Source organism: Garra rufa, chromosome 1 (assembly GCF_049309525.1).
Source record: "Garra rufa chromosome 1, GarRuf1.0, whole genome shotgun sequence".
NCBI lineage: Eukaryota > Metazoa > Chordata > Actinopteri > Cypriniformes > Cyprinidae > Garra > Garra rufa.
This window is the reverse complement of record NC_133361.1, coordinates 43,151,706-43,167,990: the sequence shown is the minus strand read 5'-3', so window position 1 is coordinate 43,167,990 and position 16,285 is coordinate 43,151,706.

Here is a 16,285-nt window from a genome sequence, read left to right as displayed (position 1 = left end):
TTTAAGTTTTGTTCAAATATAGACTTAAGCAATGAACATTCTGTCAGAACCACTAGTGAATTACATGATTTTGTTTAGATTTCTAATCCTTTTTTTCTTCATTTCAAAAAAAAAAAATGTTTTTCAATTTATACAGAATCATGCAGCTTTAGTTTAAATGTTTATTACTGCATATAATTAATTTAAAAAGAATTTAATTCAAAATCCATCTACATTTTTTTGAATTTTGTGTTTTTTACTTGAATAAAATACTATTTCCCCATATATTTCATCATTGAGGATTTCTTTAAAAAAAAGTGTACAAATCTTGTCTCAACCCGTTCTCGTGAACCCAGTCTCATGTCTTGTCTCGTCTCATGAGATAAGTGTCTTGTCAAATCCCTATTTGTTATGTATTCTTGTTATATTGTTAATAATGAATAGATTGGGAGAAACCAAGAAAGTTGATGTCAAACTTAAAAATAAAGAGGGAGAGGGTAGTGAATGACGTCCCGTCATTAGACCCGAGGTATGCATTTAAGGGTTAAAAAAGTCATAGCTCTTCTAAGCATTATAATGACAGTGAATGGCTGCTGAGATTTTGAAGCAAAATAAAGTGCATCCATCCATTATAAAAAATACTCCACACAGCTCCAGGGAGTTTATAAATGCCTTCTGGAGTAAACTGCTGCATTTGTATAGAAAAATTTTCATATTTAAAACTTTATAAACTGCAATCTCTAGCTTCTGCTAACTGGTGTACAGGCATTCACTTTTTAAATATGTGTTTTTCTATTACTTTTCTTACACAAATGCATTGATTCACTTCAGAAGACCTTTATTCACTTTATTCATGATGGATGGATGAACTTTATTTCGCTTCAAAATCTCAACAGCCATTCACTGCCATTATAAAGATTGGAAGACCCAGGATATTTTTTAATATAGCTCCAATTGTATTTGTCTGAAAGAAAAAAATGTCATATACAACTAGGATGGCTTGAGGGTGAGTAAAGAAGTGGGTAATTTTCATTTTTGGGTGAACTAGCCCTTTAACAGATTCATTGAGGATTAAATTGCATAAAATCGATTTCCACAATTGTGGCCTGCACAAAAATATTTAGCAGCACAAACACTACAGAAGGATTTCTGATGGGACCATATGATTGAAGTACTGGCTGCTGAAAATCTGGCTTTGCCATTACAGGAATAAACTACAGTTATTATATACTCAACTAGAAAACAGTTCTTTTATTGCACAAGCCTGCTTTACAATGAATGAAGAAAAACTGGCTTTGTGCTTCATGGAAGTTGTGCATGTCCTTCACGACAGTGTCCTAAGCTTCATGAGCTCCACAGCCAGGCAGACGTCTGCAGACAGTGAACACTGTTAACAATGTGGGGAGCTGTTCTTGGCACTGCGCAGCCATGACACTTTGCCCACGCACTCTCTCGCACACATGCTGTCCGTTCATTCCGCGCTGGTGGGGGAGGATACCTTGGGTTTGAATGTCAAAGAGTCAATGTATACAAACAAGTCTGGAAAATTGATGATGCTTGCGTATGCGTGTGGTCTGTAAAGAATATTAATATTGCCGGTATCTTTTCAAATGCGAGTCTGCTGGACTTTGAAGGTGGGGAGAGGAGGGGCAGAAATCGCTGTCCGTAAACTCCAGCCGTAGATGACATTATTAATCTCAATTTAGGAACTCTGTGAATGCTCACGGAGCTGCGACAAGAGGAAGCCATACAGTAGCGGAGCTCCTCCCAGCGGGGTGTTCCCAGATTAGAGTACATATAGCCTGCGCGTCCCCTGCGACGCATCAACGTGACAGAAGTCCGTCGTTGGTGACCTTTCATACAGATAGCCAAAAGTTAGCTGTCAGATGCTCACCATTACACCCCAAAATCATCCTGGAGCAAAAAATTGATTTTTGTTTTGCAGCAGCCAGGCAGTTTATGGAGGGCAATTAAGAGCTGTTTTCCTCCACTGGAAGCGGATTCCCTACGCTGGGGCCAACGGTCTGCCAAAATGGCTGTAAGAGGATGTCTAGCAGCTGCGACGTTCGCTAAATCGAAGCAAGGCCGATAGTCGGCGGATCTTTAAGGAATAGAAAGTCTTTTTCGGTAATAATAATGCATGCAATGACAGCTGCCACCGTTCCACTTATTGAGTAAGTGGGAGCCTAGTCGCATAGGAGAGCAGCCCACCATGATGGGAAAGATGTCACCGAGTAAGGAAGATGCAATTAAAGGCTCACCTGAGAGAAAATGAGTGCCGGTGTCTCGGCGGGCTGTTATGAAGCCCCACGTGCTGTGTATTAGAGATAAAAAGGTTCATCGGAAATTCTCTCCGAAAAGGCAGGAACGGTCGCCATGAGGATTAGAAGTCCCTTGTTATGATATTCATTAACATAATAAAATAAACAAATGAAATCTGTGGGGCTTTCAAATTATAATCCACATCAATGGCTTTTCTGAGCATTTCTTCCCCCTCACAGAGAAGACCACGTAGCATAAAATGATGACAAGCGCAACAAATATACCATAAAAGCTGAAATACAGCCACGCCGATTCCAAAGGAACAGCCTGTACCACAACCGAGAGGAATAGCTTTCGCATCTCTCGATCGGTCGGTCACCTTTGCGAATCCCATTTTCATCCATAGATGTCGGGATTATCTTCACTATCTCCCTGACACAGTTTGTTTCTGTTTACACTGCCATGTGGCGTTTTATGTGCTGTTGTATTGTGCATATTGATATTTCACACCAACACAGTCCTCTGAGTTGTCACAGGTTGCATAACATTCATTCTGGCTGATACACTGCCAATTCTGGTCTGGCACAGGCTTCCGTCGCCCATGGCAAAATAAACATCAAAACCTCACCATGCACGCCAAACCCAAAGAGATTCGGGAGCGACCTGCGCGGCTCAATGTGGATGAGGATGGAGCCAAAGAAGCAGATTTAGAATACATCACAAAACCTCTGATGAAAAAGAATCTCATCTCAAAGGGTTTACCAGCCGTCCGCACGGGGGGCTGGAGGAACACGTCGTGTTCGAGGAGAAAATATTGTGAAAAAAGCCCACTAAAAATAACCCGGGAACATGTGACCAGGAGCACTAGAGGAAAACCTGATTCATGTCAAACTGCTGGATAATAATCCACACAGCACAATTTCAACAGATGGGATGATGTCTAGTGGGACCTGAAATGTAAGGCTTCATGGAGAAATGGCTGAGCACATTAGAGTTAATATCCACCTGATATCATGTGTGATCTCCAAGTACCAGCTGAAAAGCGCCGATGTGACGGATAACGTCGACATCTGGTCCTCAAAGCGCTCGCAGACATACAAACTACTGCGAGGGTCTTTGATGAGCCAATCGCAACAAGCAACAACAGCCTGAACCCTTCAAGACACGTCTCTCACCCCGACGTCAATCACGGCCAAGCCGTTCCAGCCTCGCCGCTGCTTTTTAAACAGAAAATGTATGTTGTCTTAAGGAATGCCATCTGCATAATACCTCATAATCCTGTGAATCCTGCAAACGTCTGTCTGACAGCAACATAGGCAGAGCCCGCAGGAGAGGTTTAATCAAAGGTCAGGACAGAATCTTAACACCGTTTACCAGCATGGCCCAATCCCTCATTTGGTGCGGCGCCAAATCCCAACTCCGAGGGGAAATGCGATTTCAAATGACTTATTGTACAGTGCATGCTGATGAGAAACTAATGTCATTAAGAGAATATGCAAAAGCAATTGTTCCATGCACTTTTAATGGGGAGGAACATTTTCATCTCTGTTTTGACAGAGCAAACAAAGGCACGTCAGTGGTTTATGGCCATTTATACCTTTGCAAATGGAGGGAAAAGCATGATTTGCCTTCACAGGCCAACTATATATTCAGGCTGTCATAGCAATACTGATGACAGACAGATGGAGCGTTTGTTTTGCACTCGGGAAAATGCAGCTTTACACGGACCGTATATTACAAAATAAACTTTACTTATTGCTTGCGCTAGTCGGTCTGCACACATTCGCCCTGCTCCTTTTCAGGCTAACCCCTGAACTGCTTTTCCTCGTATTCATAACTGTTTAACATAAAGAATCTTCTGTTTTAAATAGATGGAGGACAACAGCCAATTTGTCCGTCAGAATGAAGACGGACGGTTCGGGCAAAGCGCAAACATCTGGAAATCCTGAAGAGATAGCGGCACTTTTACAAGATTAAATAGACCACATTTAATAACATTTTACTGGGGAAGACTAATGTTTCCTTTCAAGCGCATTAGCATTTTGATAACCGGCTGAAGACTTTTCTTCCATTTGCGATAAGGAGAGAATGCGAGGCCGCGTAGACAGCGTGAAATAATTGGCACGCCGCATGTGAAAAGTCAGCATTTAAAAAGGAGAGGGGGTAGAAATAAGGAAATAATAAAAAGGAGGAGAAAAAAAACATTTCCAGGTAGATGAGAACCGAGGGAGTGCTGATTCCAGAGTTCAGAGATGGTTCGCTACGGCTCAGGGTGATTTGACAATTTGAGCAGCCCTCTGTGTTGAATAAGTGGAGTCTGAACTAATTATGTAAAAAACTGTAAAAACGCATGCCTCAGCACTATGCCCAGAGTTGGCCTGACGTATTGCACTGTACTTCCACTGAATACAAAGCACAAGAGCTTCTCGTGCGATTGGCCTGATGTCTAAAATAAGAAGTGGAGTAGCCTCGATCCATTATCATGCTTCCCAAAAAAGCCTTCAGTCTGCGTTACGGTGTAAACCAAAAAGTAAGAGTAAAACAATGACTCATCTGACCTATGAGTAAGGCTTGGTGTAGCACACCACGGTAAAGCCTCTGGCGGATTTAAGACACATGAGTGTGTAGCCGTGCCACGGGGTGTTGGTGACTGGTCTGACAAAACCATGCTGTGCGAAATCACTTTGAATTATCACTGTTATCATCACCAGCAGGCCCCAGCCTCAGAGCACCTAAGGACAAAACGTCCAACATTCAGCTATGAGCTCTTGATGTCCATGAAGACTGACGTGACTAGTAACGCTTCTTCGAATACAAAAGCCTAGACGGATGCACGGAGCCAATTAAATCATATACAAAACAAACACAAAATTAAAGGAGATGTTAAGCGCGCCGCTAATGCCCGTCAGCGAATGTCATGTACACGGAGACTGAAGGTCATTGAGGCGGCGTGTTTTTCTTCACCTAACTGCTCTCAAGCTATTGACCTGTAAAGCCACATTTCTAATCTGTACATTGTAGCACGTCAAACATTTTTACAAATATTAGCAGTGATGAAAGCATTTATCAATGACTCATTCCCGTTTCAGGCTAGATCTGGTCACCCTGCGGGATCTCAAAGCTGAGAAGTTTTTATTGGGAACTCCATTTGGTGCCTGGAAATTTTACAGGATCACATTGTGTCAAGCCAAATCAGTTTTATTTGTGTAGCATTTTTACAATACACATTTCAAAGCAGCTTTACATAAAATCATGAGGTTGATGTTTATAATATCTTAGCATCTTGATATATAATGCTTTATAGTCGTATTAAACAGATTAGAGCTGGGCGATAATATTGTTCACATTTTGCAAAAATACAAACAACTCAAGTAGTTGAGACTATATGTGACCCTAGACCACAAAACTAGTTTTAAGTAGCAGGGGTATATTTGTAGCAATAGGCAAAAATACATTGTGAGGGTCAACATTTTTATATTATGCCAAAAATCATTAGGATATTATGTAAAGATCATGTTCCATGACATTTTGTAATTTTCCTACTGTAAATATGTGACCCTGGACCACAAAACCAGTCATAAGGTTAAATTTGACAAAACTGAGATTTATATATCATAAATAAGCTTTCTATTGATATATGGTTTATTAGGATAGGACAATATTTGACTGAGATACATCTATTTGAAATCTGAAATCTGAGGATGCAAAAAAATCAAAAAGACTGAGAAAATCACCTTTAAAGTTGTCCAAATTAGGTTCTTAACAATGCATATTACAAATCAAAAATTACATTTTGATATGTTTACAGTAGGAATTTTACAAAAATTCTTCATGGAACATGAACTTTACTTAATTTCTTAATGATTTTTGGCATAAAAGAAAAATCAAAAATTTTGACCCATGCAATGTATTTTTGGCTATTGCTACAAATATACCCCAGCGACTTAAGACTGGTTTTGTGGTCCAGGGTCACATATATCAAAACTTAATTTTTGATTAGTAATATGCATTGCTAAGAACTTCATTTGGACAACTTTAAAGGTGATTTTCTCAATATTTAGATTTTTTTTTTGTACCCTCAGATTCCAGATCTTGGCCAAATATTGTCCTTATTTATTCAGATTTCAGGTGATGTATGAATCTCAATTAAAATTTTAAAAATGATGACTGTTTTTTTTGCTGCAGGGTCACATATGTGACCCTGGACCACAAAACCAGTCTTAAGTCGCTGGGGTATATTTGTAGCAATAGCCAAAAATACATTGTATGGGTCAAAATTATTGATTTTTCTTTTATGTCAAAAATCATTAGGAAATTAAGTAAAGATCATGTTACATTAAGATTTTTTGTAAAATTCCTACTGTAAACCTATCAAAATGTAATTTTTGATTAGTAATATGCATTGTTAAGAACTTAATTTGGACAACTTTAAAGGTGATTTTCTCAGTATTTTGATTTTTTTGCACCCTTATATTCCAGATTTTCAAATAGATGTATCTCAGCCAAATATTGTCCTATCCTAACAAACTATACATCAATGGGAAGCTTATTTATTGAACTTTCATATGATGTATATATCTCAGTTTTGTAAAATTTAACCTTATGACTGGTTTTGTGGTCCAGGGTCACATATTGTATTTATTGCTTTTTCTAAGTAATCTATGTATGTGGTTAAAGATATATATTTCTAAATGCAACTTTAGTTTTATTGTGATAAACATGTAGTAACCACGTTTCTTGGCATATGGATTACCATATTTGTAGTAAAACCATGGTTAATATTTGTAAGGGTATGTGATATAGTTTACATTTTTTGACAATATAAAGAACTATGTAGGCCCTATATGTTGTCTTAACTACATTAATCAGACAAATAATATCTTTCATATTATATAACCAAACCTATAAATGAACTGTAATTCTATAGTCATTTTTATTTCAGTAGCCAACTAGCTTAGCATACCAAAAGCCAATCTTATCTTTAATAGATGTATGAGAAATTCTTAAAAAAAATCACATTATACAATATTTGTAAACTAAAGTCTGTTTTAGTTTACATACTAGCATCACTTATGAAAATTAACCATGGTTTTACAACAAATAAAATCAAAAATTCATGGTTACTATAGTTAAACCATGTTAACCCTGTTGAAAAAAAAAACAGCATATGGTGGTATGAGCTGGTTTAGGCTGGTCCTTAGCAGCTTAAACCATTTTATGACCAGCACATGACCAGCTTAAACCAGCTCAGGACCAGCATCCTTTCTTCAAAACCTACCTAACCAGCATATGCTGGTTTTTCCACTGAAATATTTCAGTTATTAAAAGAACAACGTAATGATGTTCAGTTACTACCATTTGAAAAAACAGCATATGCTAGTTTGGTAGGTTTTTAAGCATGGATGCTGGTTTGAGCTGGTCCTTAGCTGGTCATGAGCTGGTTTAAGATGGTCATGTGCTGGTCCTAAAATGGTCAGGACCAGCTTAAACCAGCTCATGACCAGCAAGGACCAATTTAAGACAGCACAAACCAGCTCAAACCAGCATCCATGCTTCAAAACCTTTTTTTTTTTTTCAACAGGGTAGTTTACTGTTATTACTTGAGGTTTTTCACAAAACCAGATTGATATGGTAGAATGCTGGCTTTGTATATAAATAATAAATTAGCCTGATAGCCTAGCATACAGCACGTTACATTACCACTATTTATTTGTACCTTTTGCAGCCACCAGTGCTACCAAAGGATAACCAGAAAGGCTATTTTAATTATCTAGAATAAGAGATTGTGATAACGTGATCCATTTTTTAAGAGGCATCACAAACGGTCCAAAGGGGATAGTATTCTGCAGGGGGAGATATAATCTTGCACAACACCGGGCAAATTCCACTTAGGTCTAATTAAATCACTGTTTTGTTTGGCCATCTATGATTTCGCTTAACACTGATTAAAATGAGCACCTTTGAAAGGTGTCACCACATATTCATCCCTTTATCCTCTCTTAATGGTTTAGCAATATAGAGATGCAGCATTGCTTTGCCCACCGTGAACGTAATTTCAATTACATTAAAAATGTCAACACAAATAACTGTGCCAGCGTGAGATCTACAACCACGATACCATGTCCTGGGGGTTCTGTCTTAAGCGGATGATGCAGGTGCAAAACGCTAATGGTTTTGAGCGCTACAATCCACGGCCAATTAAGATTTACGAACGCGTGTTTATCAATGCAAACAGAGTCAGGATTAAAAACAGATTATCCTGAAATCCATTGCCATGAGGGCCAACATACTCCATTACATTCCAATAAACTGGTTCCTACTGCTGGCCAATCAGCATCTCCCTCCCTGAGGCTATTAACCAGCGATTCTGCTAGTCTTCTTCATTCACAGACCATCTACAAGCAGCAGTATCGATTGCACTGGAAACCCTTAATAACCCAAGACAACAAACAACCAACATGGATACTTTCTTCTTGAAACTGCAGTTACAGTTCACCCTCTGGGATTACACAATAAATCACTTGCTTATCGCCCAGCACTAGGCTTCTTGGTTGCTACATCACATTAATGAGATTCATCACATGTCTGTGCTTTTAAATCTCCATCACGCACTGGTAAAAAAGACCAGTTTCGACGAATGCTGTCCAGACTGCATTCTGAAACAGCCTGCTTTAAAAACCTTTACGCTTTAATGGAGAAGGTTAAACAGCATTGTGTGAAAGTCAATGACAACCGTCACTGTCAATGTACAACTTATCTGTCATGTTCTCTCTGGAAATTAACGCAAGCACAATGACAAAAAAGTGACAAAAGTATCAAAATTAAAAGGTCAATTAATCATTTTTCATGTATGAGCTTCTCCCTTTGCAGGATTAACCCATGTCTTTTCTCCTCATAACATGCTATTGTTTCATATAATCTTCCATATTTCTCCATGGCCCATATAAAATTTAGCATTGTGAAACGGCCTACAAGATCAAATGGCTGGTGCCGAATTGGTTGAATAAATTAAACTGGCAAACCAGTTAGAGAATTATGTTATGTTAATGGAATTTGACTTTCAGAAACCGAAAAATGATTTAATAAAAGTCACAATAAACTAACTACGATTTGGAAGGAACAACTTCAAGGTCTCATTCTGCAAAGAATGGAAAAAATGTGTCACTGTCTACATTCATAACCACCACCAAACAAAGTATTGGCCACCTAAAATACTGACCTAGCTTCTTCAGAAGCTTTTTAAGTTAAAACTAATACTTTATTATGATATCACAGCCTTGCATTTGGATTTGGAATTTAAGAAAAGCTGTCAGGTAAAGAGCCAGAAAGCCAGATAAGACAGTTTCCTTCACAGCAGTTAGGAGCTTCATCAAAATTTCAATTCTGTCTGGTTAAAAAGAGCCAAGCGTCCTGACTGGCCAGTTAATGTCCTTCCTTTAAGTATGTTCCTCTGGTAGCTGCTTGAAAACCATCTGACATTACAAGTCAAAGTAGACTATATTTGAAAGAAAATGGATCTTGAAATTTGAGCTCATCTTTCTGGTATGTCTTGTATTCAGCGACCAAATTCCTTCAGCAGACTGTCACAAAGGTTCCTATATGCTATGCAGCAGGCATACAGTTATTACTTATAAATGTAGAAAATAAATTCACACAAAACGAATGCTGCCAATCAGGACCTTTTTTCTCCTCGTTCAAAACACTAAGAGTGTTACAGCTTCGGAATTTCTCAGGAAAGCGTTTAAAAGTTCATCTATTAGTGCCAAATTCATTTGGTGTGGAAAATAACACCATAAATCATCTGAGGCATGGAGAAACCATACAGAGCGTTTTGACATATTGTTGTGCCATGGATCTTGGCACATTTTCTTCCATTTGTTGGCACTGTGTCATAGCCATAGTGATTCAGTCTCCATTTGTTGTAAAAAAAGAAAAAAGAAAAAAAGAAACCCATCGGCATTGTGTAGGACCATCCACGGGCTCAGCTGTTGTTTTTTGTGCATAATATTCCTCTGTGGGAAACCATGATTTTAACCATTGGCTCCAGAATGAAAATTGGTCTTTTGCCATATACTAAGCAGGGTGCAGGGAGCACTCCTTTATTGCAGCTGGCCATTAAGCATTATAATTACGAGTCAAAATTGTAGGTTCATGTGCTCTTGTGCCTATATGGCCAACAAAACGAAAATAGCAGATTCTTAATTACCTTATTACACTATTAGTGTTAGTTAAATACAAAATGCACCCTCTGTCATGATGAATTGCTGTGTACCGAGCGAAAAAAGCTGCTTTCAGGTGATTTAAGACACTCCAACTGTCGTGTATATATAACAGGGCTTTGCTTTAACAGTCAGATGTAACTGCTTTAAGCAAATGCAGGACATAAACACAGATCAAGAGCGGCTTTGCTGCATTCCACTGTCGGATAGAGTGCAAGATAATGCACTATTTTGGAGCCAAAACAATATCTAATATGTCTTAAAGGTTTTAAGTGTGACAGCTTCTCTGACCATGCATTGGGGACAGTGGAATTGGTCAGGGAAAACCACTCGAGTGAAGTATTACAAGTGCCTCTGCTGTTAACCTAGGAAAGGTTAAGACCTCTTCTCCAGGCTGCTTCAAATAAACCAGAGCCTGATTAAACTGGAAGTTACAATCGCTCTCGTAAAACAGAACCCAGTGTCTGTGTGTCTACAAATACCTGTGTGAATCACATCTGCCATCACAACTCAACTGAAATAACTGCTGTATTATATCCAACATTAATAATCCCACAGAATGTCAAATCTAGTCAAATTTGTAATTTAAACAATTTCAAATGTGAAAACAACACTAGATATTGTATATGCAAGGCACATTTCTAAAGCGTTTAGTCTCGGTATGAAATGAGGTCTGTATATGAGAAGTTCGGTGCTCAAAACAGTCAGTTTGTGACTAAGCGACTTCTCCCACGTCCACGAAAGACTACTCTATTCCCACAGCATAAGGCAGTGAGAAAGCAGTCATCAGTCCGTCTCCAAGTGACAACCTGAAAGGTGTTATTGTTTCTGTCATCTTCTCTGTAACCCTATTTCATATTTCATTGTCAGGTACGTTTGCAATGCACAGTCTACTTCCGCACAGTCTGACTCAGACTATCAAGCACAGATGCATTTATTGATCTCAGTGTGAGAAGATGCTCTATAATAACCTGAACTTTCCAGTCGCAGGTGAACCGGCAAAGTCCTTGGAATTAACGCTGTAGCATTTACATCTGATCGATCTCAAGCAGGTAAACTGGCGCAAGCATAACTTTGTGATCGTTAGGATCTGGTTGATGTAGCTCGCAAAGTCCTTCAGGAATGCTATCAGTGTACTGGCATCGACCATTAAAGAGAGAGCATGAGATATGGACCATTCCTTAACTCGGGAGATCTCGGAGCATGCCTGTACCCAAACACATGCCATGCAGAAAGCACCTGTCTCTCTCTCGAGTCCCTGAGAAATGTCCCTCAACGCCACAAACCTCAGGCGTGCATCAAGATGCAAGAATACAAGCCAAGCTGTTGAGATGTCACCACTAACCTTTGATGTTGCAATAAGGCTCAAGCGAGAGTCGAAAGAGAAGAAAAACGTGTCGGCTGAAGATTTAACGGCGGCGCACTGAAAACATCCCACGATTTCGCGTTCAAATTCTTCCTCTAACCAACGCGCTCATTTTCCTTTCTCCCCACCGCTCATGTGTCTTACCTGAAGGGCATCTCCCACGACTGCAATTAGCTGCCAAGATTTCATTGTGGTCGGGCAGCGAAAACGCAAAGGAAAGTGCCTCCTGTTTTCTCAGTGGAGGTAAACCGATTGCGCGCGGAGAGAGGCAGAACGGGCAACGGAGAGCGCGCGAGTGGTAGTCAGTGGACCGTATCCACGTGGTGCCATGTAAATGACTGCATCTGTCACTCCACGCGCCTGTGCCACAGTCATCCTTGTGATCCTTCTCAAGTTCACACCATTGAGCCTGACTTTGGCTCAGGGGTTTAGTGTAAACAACTCGAAAGTGATGCACGGAATCCTACAGCTTTTCTGCACCACAAGTCGATCTAGTTAAGTGGCGAATGTTGAGCTATGCATTCGGTCTGAAACTTCTCTTCTGTATAGTCACCTGTTTCTTTTACAGTATACGTATATTAAAGCTTTCTGTTCATCTTACATACGATCCGTGCTGTATCTGTATGTCATGTAATATAGAACAGGGGTGGTTGCAACACTATCAGTTTAACCAATTAAAAACGAGGTGAAATAGCTGTCAAACATGACCACAGCTATTGTATTTATTTCAATTAAAAACCTAAAATGAGTAACTTCAATATATATATAAATGTGACCCTGGACTACAAAACCAGTCATACGTGTCACAGGTATATTTGTAGGAATAGCCTAGTCCAAATTATATTTTTTCTTTTATTAGAATATTATGTAAAGATCATGTTCCATGAAAATATTTTGTAAATTTCCTACTGTAAATATATCAAAACTTCATTTTTTGATTAGCAATATGCATTGCTAAGAACTTCATTTGGATAACTTTAAAGGCAAATTATTTCAATATTTTAATTCTTTTAACCCTCAGAATCCAGATTTTCAAACAGCTGTATCTCAGCCAAATATTGTCAATCAATGGAAAGCTTATTTATTCAGCTTTCAGATGGTGTATAAATCTTAATTTAAAAAAAAAAAAGACCCTTATGACTGGTTTTGTGGTCCAGGGTCCCAAATAATAAACAACTATTTTATTAATATTAATAATTTATTAAATTTGTTAACTAAAATAGTTTTTGAAAATTTTATATCAATTTTATTTTTTTATCAATTATTTTTATAAAAAAATATTGTATAAATTGTATAAATTATGATATCAAGTGAATTTAAATATGGAATTTAAAATGCCTAATTACAGTTACAACCCAGAAAGTTGGTTTCAACAACTGCACTCTTTGTACTTCACATTAATTTACACAGTTCATGAACCATTGTGAATTTATGAACTACTTTAAAGGGATAGTTCACCTAAAAATGAAAATTCTGTCATCAATTACTCCCCCTTGTGTTGTTCCAAACCTATAAGACCTTCGTTTACCTTCTGAACACAAATGAAGATATTGATGAATATTGATTTGATGAAATCCGAGAGCTTTCTCATCCTCCATCTGACACGTTCAAGACCCAGAAAGGTAATAAGGACATTGTTAAAAAAAGTCCATGTGAAATCAGTGGTTCAACCGTAATTGTTGGTAAAAACTGCAAAGGTCTTACAGGTTTGGAACGACACGAGGGTTAGTAATCAAAGACAAAAATTTTATTTATTTATCTCTTCAACTCATTAATATAAATGTAATTATTTGTGTTCTACAGATTTAAACATTGAAATAAAGATATTTTCAAACTATAGCATGTGTGTAGTATAAATTAAACTTGGATATTCGATATTTGTCATGTTGTTATTATTTTGTGATCTACCAGCATCAATTGTGTCACTTCACTGTCATTGGCAAATCCTTTCCCATAGCCTCATGGGATAGTAAAGCGTCAATCAGATGCGCACATCAGAATCTCACCGGAAATATCACTGTAAAAAATGACCGTGAATTTAACAGTAAAAAACTGTAAAAATGCTACGGTAAAAACCTGTGAAATGGTTAACGGTAAGTTCCCCTTGAAAAACTGCATGTAGTTTTACGGTAGTATACCGTTTTTGGAAGTGGGAAAAGAACGTAAAATTTACAGTGAATAACCGTAAATTGACATTCCCAGAATTCCCTGTGTTTCATTTTTCTTTATTTGATGTTTTTTGTTAAAATAACTTTTTCTTCTTATTTTTTTTCTTGGCAGTTTTGTACATTAGGGTTGTATGTTACATCTAATGTTGTTAAATTAATGTTTTTTGCATTATTTCATTTTTATGTGTGTTACCATGATGGTGTTTAGTGTTTGTGTGAATGACACTGTGCACCTTCTATATATGTTATTATTTAAAATCTCCTTGTGATGGGCTTTGGTTCATCATGTGATGTCATCACCACCTGCTTTTGGTGGTTATCACTGTATTACAAAGGTACAAAACAGATTTCAGTACTTCAAAAGGTTAGTACATAACCATTATATCAGTGAAATTACGGTATTTGCCTGTAAATTTAACTGAAAACTGTAAAACGTAAAAAATTGCAACCGTATTATTTATGGTAAAATTCTGGCAACCGCAGCTGCCATTTTTTTACCGGAAATTTTACGGCTTTTTTTTTTACAGTGTAGTAGTTACTGTGAATTACTGTGAATTCAGACACACTACTTACCTTATTATTTGTAAATTTTATGGGTGTGGCTTCTGGTCTCATCCACATCCTGCTATTTTTAAGTGTACAAAACAGCTTGTTTTGCTGCTTGATATTGCAAACTGGTGTGTCTTACCATATTATTTTAATATATTATCTTAATTATGAACACACTGGTTTGTAGTGCAAACAGTTTACTGCACATTGTTATTCTTCTCATTATTTCCCTACAGCAGCTAATGAACCTGAAGTCTCATTTATAGGCTTACTTCCGCTTTGAAGAAAAAGGTGGATATATTAGGCAAGTATGTGACCAAATTTGTACCTATCTTTTTACGTTCTGTGTTGCAACACTCCCCGGGCACCACTTTATTTTAAGCAGGATGGAGTAAAAACAATAAACCCACTCCTGCATCCATATCTGTATCATTATCTCTTTAGCCATCTTCTTTATCCTCTTACAGATCTGACAGATATATACTGCCGTCGGATAGAACGTGAATTCCCCCGTCGCTAACCCCATTGTATTAAGCAGCTCGCTCTAACTGTGCCCTGCCTTTGATATGAAATGCAATCACAGTAGTCAATCTCATGCCTCTTAGCAGTCACTGCTGATAAGTTTAGCATGAGGCCTCTCCCGGACTTACCCCATCCTTGGCATGAGGTCGAGAACTTGAAAGGCATTAGTCGACTGCAAGGTCCTTGGCAACTGTGACATCTGACAACCCTATGACAAGAAAATATCTCCCTTTTTTTTCCTCGTGAGCAGCAGGAGGCTAGTGTAGATCAGTGTGATAGCAGTCACCGCTGCAAAATCCCGGTGACAGTCTACATAAATTGGGTTAGCAGCAGCCCCCACAGAGCTGCATCAGGCAGGGAGACTAAAGGACTTGTCATAGGTGACCTCTGTGTAACTACATCCCTGCTGCTTTGAAGTGCCGTGAGACATGATGTTTAATATGTATTCCATCCTGCCCTGACATTCCAATTTCTTAGCGCCTCGCAATGTTTATTAGGATGTTTTTATGCATGCAGCCTTTTTATCATTTCATCATCAGCAGTGTCATCCGAACGCTTTTCCCCCCACCGTAAGTGCCAAAATTATGAACTAATAGCCCTGGGATGTTTATTAGCTGACAGCCGTCCTTCAAGCAAAACACATCATGTTTGGGGAGAATTTTTTAAATCGCTTTTTAGACCTCCAGTGAAATGCCACTTGACTGAAATGAAATGTAACAGCAGACTTTAATCCTTTTCATCTAAGGGACACCATAGAGCCTCACTTTTTCATTTTTTTGACTTCTCTTTTGGTGCCGTTCCTCAAGCCGTGACGCTATTCCCTCATGCATTAAATACCCAACACATTACAAAATAGGCCACCTTGTAGGGCCCGGCGTGTTAACACACAGCATCCCACTTTAGGTGCAAATGAGAGCAAGGGGACAGGAAGAGGACAGAGGCTAGAAAGATGGACAGTTCCATACAGTGGATTAGAGATTCCTCCTTGGCAGCATTTATGGTTATTTATGAGCCTCCAACACAATATAGTAATGGGTTACTGCTCATCCAGGTCTCCTCGGGCACACCCCTATACGTTTACACAAATTAAAATTGGCAACATGCCATTTGTTTCCACAGCGCCTCTTGCTTCCAACCAGGTCACTAATGGGATTATTCAGCTCTCGTTTTTATGAGCACAAACGGTGTTGGAAACATCTGCGTGGCGTAGATTCGTTTGC